Consider the following 7,570-nt stretch of genomic DNA (forward strand, 5'->3'; position numbering starts at 1 on the left):
GGGGCAAGAAGGCTTTAAGGATGAGGACTTCCGTGCTGAAAGTGCAAAGTCTGTCCTAATGGCAGATAAAAGGAAGCTTTGTGTATGCACTGGGCGGTCCATGTGGCGTTATTAATGCTGCATTAAATGCTAACGTCTGTTATTGAGATGCATATGTTATAATTAACATTTGAACATCTCTGTGGCAGGGGCGGGATGTTGTAATTAGATATGCAGTTTGCAACCAATTAATTTTCCATTGGCCATGCTAAGGGTTGGGACGGGGGACCTGGTGGCTGGGAGAATTCAGTGCAGTGGATAATTCAGTAATCACTTAACCACATCACCAGTGTTTTCCAAGTACCTACTAAGTGCCAGGCACTGAGGTTCGGACAGAGAGGCCTTCATGAGAAATGTAGGATGCCGTACACCCCTCCAAACAAGGGGCTTATATTATAAACTCATCTGAGGAACTGTGTGACACAGTATAACTGCAGTGGAAATCCATTTATTAACACGTATAACATTTGGTGAGCGCTTTCCACAGATGGGACATGTCTGGGGATGCCAAGACCAGTAAGACCCTCAGTTCCTCTTCTCCAGGAGCTCAAAGTCTAGTGTGAGGACCACAGTCAATGACGGTATAGGGAAAGAGGCAACACTTAACACAGGGATAAGCAGAAAGTTCCAGGGAGCCCTCAGCAGGAGCAGCCAACCAGAATGGACAGTGGCTGCGGGATGGAAGGCTTCCTGGAGGACGTGGCACTTGACTTAAGAATCACTAAGATTTTTAACAAAGGCAAAGGAAGAGGTAGACTTTTGACTAAGGCTACAAGGCTACAAAGGCTCCAGATGAGAGAGAAGAAAGCAAATTCCAAAAGTCCCAGCAGTTTGGCAAGGCAGACAGGGCAGATTGATGGGGGAGGGGGGGTGGGAACCTGGGGAAGGTTCGAGGGGCAAGAATGGAATGGTGGATCTGGAGGACAGAAGGAGCCTGGGATGGCTTCTCACTGGAGGTGAGGCTTGAAGTAGTCCTTGAAAGGAGGGGTGGGATTTCGTTTTTAATGGAGAGCATATCTTCCAGGCTTGAGGCTCAGCATGAGCCAAACTATGGAAGGAAAGCAAAGCACATCCACAGTGACACCTTGCAGAGCAGCTCATTTGATCCTTGTACCAAAGAGCATGGGGGCGTGTCATCCCCTCCCTTCTAGGGGAAGACAGCAGGTCCAGAGCAGAGGGGGTAGAAAGCCAACTGTCTGGGTGCCAGGTCTGGTTCGCGCCCCCACCAAAGGAACATGTTTAAGCATACCTGACTCTTCCCGCTGGTTTGTCCCCCTTAGCACTTAGGCCTCATTGGTTCAAGCAGTGTGTTATTTTTATGCTTTAACATCTGGATGATTTCCTAGGTTTACAAAATATGAAATAGTACTGGAGTCTATCCACTCAGCAAATTCCCGTCGACCTACCTTTTGTTGTCAGTGCTGTTTTACACGTTGTATGCTATGCATGCCACCTACAAAGAGACAAGAATGGAATGGTCTGGGTCTTGGTTTTGCCTCTGCTTTAAATCACACCCCCAGAGGTGAGGAGAGGCTGAGCTATGTGCAGAATGCAAAACATCCGAGGAGAGTACACACCTCTGTTTGGGGAGTGTGCCTGGGGTGAGAGGGCCCGTGGGGACAGCGCAGACTCCAGAGTCCGCTTGATCCCAGGGTTTGAATCACAGGCATGGTGCTTCCAGGCTCTGTGACCTTGGACAGCTTCCTTAACCTCCTCATGGTGACCTTGGATAGTTTATTCAACCATTCTTGGCCTTGTGAGAACCCATGGTGATAATGTCTTTGCACTGGCTCTGCCACATAGCCAGTGCTCTGTGACAGCAAATTCCTTTCCTCAGCCCAGGGTCTTTCTGGGCCAGGGGAAGAATCCCCGAATTTTTCTTTCTGCAGTGCAGCCAGGAAGATTCCTGGGGCGGGGGGGGGGGGGGGGAGGGGGGGCAGGGTGTGTGACTCATCTTCATGTGTGAAATAGATTAGGTTCATCTTCAAGGAACCTTAGGTTCTAGTCCCCACCCACCACAGTCCCAGCTCTCCTAACCCTCACCTTCCCATCCTGCTGCCCAAGGATGCCCATAGTGTGTCACCCCAACCGGGGCACCTCCTCTGGGCAGGGTGCTGGGCCCCCGCATTGCTTCTCCCTGCCTATCAACACTTGCCCTGCTCCCTAGGTCAACAGAGCCTGGCTCTCTGCTTTACCTCCAGTCTGATAAACCTTCCTTAAAGTAGGATAAGATAAGCCTTTTATTCGCTCCTCCAGCCCCTACATGTTTGTCTTCTTATCGAGAGCTCTCTGAAATGACCTGTGATGATGGGGATTCCAGGCTGGAGTGGGGGTCTCTGAGAGGGAGGCTCCGTGCGATCCTCAGACCAAAGTTTCCCAGAATGGGAGGCCCAGGGCTTACGTGGTCCTCATCTGGTGTCCTTCCTTCTCCGATCTGTAGTGGATCTTATGCCTACCCTCTGGGCTTAGGTCCGAGCGGCTGCTGGGTGCAGAGTTCATGAACTGGCGCCAGAATGGGTTTAACTGTGGCAGATCTGAGTTGCCAAGAGTTGCCTTTGTTTGACTGGTCACCACATAGCCTAGAAATTGAAAGTCAGAATGATTCTCTCTTTTAAGCAGCTGCTTTCCCTAATTCACGTGTGCCTAAGATACTAGCAAAAAGCAATATTCTCCTTTCTTCTCCTTCTGCCCGCCTGCCAGCTTTCTCTCTCTCAGTACATTTGTTGAAGACCTGGTGGGAGCCCACCAGAGTGTGGGGTGGGGGTGAGAGGCTACCTGCCTTCAGGAGCTGAGGAGACTGGGTGATATTAGGGAAAATTACGAGGTGCCACACTGCGTGAGGGGGATGTGAAGTGAGCAAAGCCTTCCCAGTAGGCTGGCATGGTCAGAGAAGCCTTCTGGGAGGAAAGTGGGCCTGGCAGGGAGGAGGGCAGCAGTGGCCAGAATCCCTGTTATGTAGCATTGGCCTGGGAGACGTTGCAAAAGATGTGTCTTTAGGTGGAAACTACAGTGGGTTCATCATGTGTCAGTCTGATGGCCACTGGCCCGGCATAAGGAAGGAAGTTACCCATCTAGTGTCTATACTCTGTTACTGTGGTGTTGGCCCCGAGAGAGAATGGCTTGATAGAGTCAGGTTATATTTCACCCGTGTCTCATCTCAGCTTCCACTACACAACCCCAAAGACCAATATCTGAAAGGCAGATGGAAAGTGATCCTCTATGGCTGAAGTTGGTGGTGGAGGAAGGGTAGCAACGGAGAACAATTGAGCTTGTAAAAGGCACAAGCTAAGTAAGAAGTAAAACAAGAGGTATTTATTGGGTACGTGCTACGCATCAGGCATTGCAAGGACCGTGGGGGAACTAAGTGTGTGAGAGTTAGGTTCCAGGTACCACATGACTCTATGCTGCCTAATGTGTGACATTTCCCCTCTCTGGGCCTAGTTTCCACACCTGTAAAATGGGACGACTGGACTCTACAATCTCAGAGATTATTTCCAAACCTAAGGTTATCCCTTCAAGAAGTTTACAATCCAGCTGGTAAAAGTAGCTGTAAAATTAAGCAGCCAAAAGGATGAATTTTAGCCTGTTTCATTCCAGCAGATCAGGAGAGGTTTGTAGTCCCCATTAAACAAAGCCCTGAAACCCATGAGGGAACATAAGACAAGTAGATCTTGTTTTGCAAGATTCAAGGATAGTAAGTAAAGCCCATGAGTAATCAGGCATTCTTCAAGTCCCTCAGAGTTCAAGGTCAGACCTCATAGGCCAGTGGCATGAACTCCTTATGCACATGATGGCCTTGTCCATGATGAGGACCTGGGCAAAGGGACACCCCTACATCTCTGCAAGAAACGGGTTTCAATGTCAGGTCACACTCTGGGAAAACCATGCCATACTCACCCTGGGAGGGGAAGCCAGGCCTATTGGGTCAAAGGTACACACCTGATCCAAGAGACTGCAGGCCATTGGCTAGGCCTGGACTTAAGTGGCCCAAGCTCCAGGGAATGAACTGAGCCAATCAGATGCCCTCTTGCAGGAAATCTGCGGGAAGAGGCTGAAAGACTTTTGCTCATTGGTGACTGCTCCTCATCAGGTTTGGTTGGATGCCCCTCTTTTCCCACCTGTGGCCTTAGTGGGCCAGGTGCAAGATGAGTAAGCTGGGTTGGTGGAGTGGGGAAGAGGGAGACAGAGGTCAAGCATAACCTCAGTTCCTGATTTTCTGACTCTCGATCTACTACACCACTCTCAGATTCCCCCTTCCCTTTTCTATCCTAGATGTCTCCCACTTCAACTACTTTGTAATTCCTGTCTCCTAAATCTTATTCTGAAAGGTCTGCAGAATAATTTGGCTATGAACCTTCCACAATCTCTAACTCCCCCTTTTCAAAGAACAATAGCCAGTATATTAATTGAATAGTTGCTGTTTGCCGGGCAACAAGAAGCATTTTGTCTCATTTCTTCAACATAGCAACCTTTAGAGTAGAAGGAACGGAGGAAGGATGATGTACCTTGCCTGGGGGGTGGGGGGTGGGCACACAACCAGCCAGTAGGTGATGGTCCAGGCAGGGCTGTGGACCTCAGAGCCCGGGAGCTTAACCACACCCCTTCATCGCAAACAGGAGGCTCCACCTTCTCTAAGTCCTGCAAGAGGAGGAGCCCCTCTCCTCCAGTTGTAGGAACTTGTTCTTCCTCCCTGGTGCGTTTATAATGAGGTGTATTTTTCTTTTAAACTGAGACTTCAGAGATGTGTGTGCATTTGTTTGTATAAATCTGATGCCCCAAATGATTCTATACCATAGGAGAATGATCTTTGTTCATACATCTCATCAGTCAAAAAATATTTTTTGATCTATATGTTTGTCAGTTATCTAGCTAGCTAGCTCTTCTATTTACCAGGTAAGACCCTTTAAATGATGGTCTAAAGATGAAGTAAATATTTTTTTTAACGTTCTATAAGTTTAATGTGTACAATGTAATTATTGTTTAATTAAGTTTTAAATTTTAAGTCCAGTATAGTTAACATACAGTGTTATATTAGTTTCAGGTGTGCATATAGTGATTCCACACTTCTGTACATTACTCAGTGCTCGTCATGAGTGTGCTCTTAATCCCCATCACCTATTCCACCCATCCCTCCACCCATTTCCCCATAAAGATGAAATAAATATTTTTAAGTAATTTAAAATTTTTTATGAATTAATGATTCAAAAGTCTGAGATTATTTTTGTCTTTATTTACTTAAAAGATTTATTTATTTATTTGAGAGAGAGAGAGCACACACGTATGCAAGTAGGGGGAGGGGCAGAGGGAGAGAAAATCTCAAGCAGACTCCCCACTGAGCGGGGAGCCCATTTCGGGGCTTGATCTCACGACCCTGAGATCATGACCTGAGCCAAAACCAAGAGCTGGACTCTCAACTGACTGAGCCACCTAGGTGCTCCATTTTCTGCCCATATTTAATATAAAAGTGAGTATCAGTAAATTTCACAGTACTTTCTTCTGGCATCCCAGTGGCTCATTTTGGGACACAAACCATATCTTGGATTTTGAATGTTTGTGACGTTTCCCAATTTGTTAGTAATAAAATGATTGCAGGAAATCATGAAGATGCAGTCAACTAAATGTGAATTCCTCCTTCAACTTATCTATTGCCCCGGTAGTTTTTATTTATTTTTTAAAATACTGTCATTTTTATTATTTTTTAAAGATTTTTTAAATTTATTTGACAGAGATAGCGCACACGCACACACAAGCAGGGGGAGCGGCAGGCAGAGGGAGAGGGAGAAGCAGGCTTCTCGCTGAGCAGGGAGCCTGATGTGGGGCTTATTCCCAGGACCCCAAGATCATGACCTGAGCTGAAGGCAGACGCTTAACCGACTGAGCCATGCAGGTGCCCCAAAATAGACACATTTTAAACAGAAATGGGAATATAATTTTAAAACCTGAGACATGCCAGATATATGATATAGACAGAGTGACCGTTCAGGGAAAGTGGTGTCTTGAGAGCCAGAGCATCAGGGGAGGCTTCACAGATGTGGGACCTGAGTCAGGCTTTGAGGCCGAGTGTGATTTGCATGGGAAGGGCCTCAGAAAGGCAGATAGCCTGGGGTTCATAAGTGGAAATCAACAAGTGCAGGGTGGAAGTCCCCAAAGGGAAGGAGGAGGCAGAAGGTCCAGAAAGTTAGTAATGTGGAGCTGGTTTGAGCCTGGCCTCCGGAGGCCGACAGACCAGGGTTTGTATCTTGTCGCCACCTTCTATAACTGAGTGACAGCTGTGGACAACTCCAGTGCTCTGAGCTTCCGTGTCCTCTATAAAATGGGGAAATAATAGTGCCTACCTTGGTGCCTTGTTAGGAAGATTAGATGAGATCATGTATATGAAGCACTTTGCACGTCGTTAAGGGCTCACTGAATTTCAGGTTTTATTTTTGGGTATTATTGGTGCTTTTGTTGTTTTTCTGGGGATAGGCTATGCGGGACCTGGGAGGAAGATCTGATCAATTTGGACTTTATTCTGTGCCCCACAGGAGTGCAGTTAGATTTTGTGTTTGAGCGGAGTGTGCCCCAGACCCTGGGATTCATTCTGGCTTGAGCCACCACGCCAGTCATCCTCATTCTCGTGGCTGGAGCCTGGGGAATACGGAGCAGTCTTCTGGATACTCCAGAAGCAGACGTGCGGTTCCTCTCTCATCCATGTGGAGACACAAATCTGCACACCCCACCTCTTTTTCTGTTTTGACAATATTGATTATCAAATTTGTTTAGACTTCACTCTTTCCAGAAAGGATTCAAGACAGCTTTTTACATTCTAAAATATACCTAATATAGGAAAATAGGAGTTTACACAAAAGACACTTTATGAGATGATTATCCCTTTTACAAAAGGAGTAACCATAGTTTCTTTAAATAGCAGCTCATCTGGTGCATTCAACACCGGATCTCATTGACAAATTGTGCTTTGCCAGAAACTTCTCTGGTTATTAGTGTGGTTCACAGCATTATTGCCCATGACCACCTTCCCAGGAGTTGACTGATTTTAATCAAGTTTGATACTTGAATAAAGAGTATAAGAAACCCTTGAATTTATTTTGTTCCATCTCAAGCCAGAATAGGAGCTCTGCTGAATTTTTTGAAGAATTTCTTTGAAGTCTAAAATGGGCAGAACTCACCAATGGCATTGAATCTGGTGTAGAGATCACTAGACTGCCAGTACATCAGGGAAGGCTGCTTGGAGGAGGTGACAGAGGAGGTTTTCAGAAAAATAACAGCAAAAGATGCCATTTGACTGACACTGAATTGGAGACCATCCCGGGGGAAGGAAGCTATATGGGGAGTTGTTGGAGCTGCCCTTCTCCCTGCAGGAGACTGTGGACAGTTGGCCTGTCCCGCATCCTAGAAAACAATTTTGGTCTGACACAGAGATAAGATGTGAAACGTTCCCTTTCTGCTATACTTTATTTCAGGTCTTATCAAACATACCCTTTCAGCGGGCATGTTGCCATGACAACCTTATAGTCATTGGAGAGCATCTGTA

This window comes from Callorhinus ursinus, unplaced genomic scaffold (assembly GCF_003265705.2).
Source record: "Callorhinus ursinus isolate GAN/ISIS: 27379988/994484 unplaced genomic scaffold, GSC_fseal_2.0 scaffold11, whole genome shotgun sequence".
NCBI classification, from domain to species: Eukaryota; Metazoa; Chordata; class Mammalia; order Carnivora; family Otariidae; genus Callorhinus; species Callorhinus ursinus.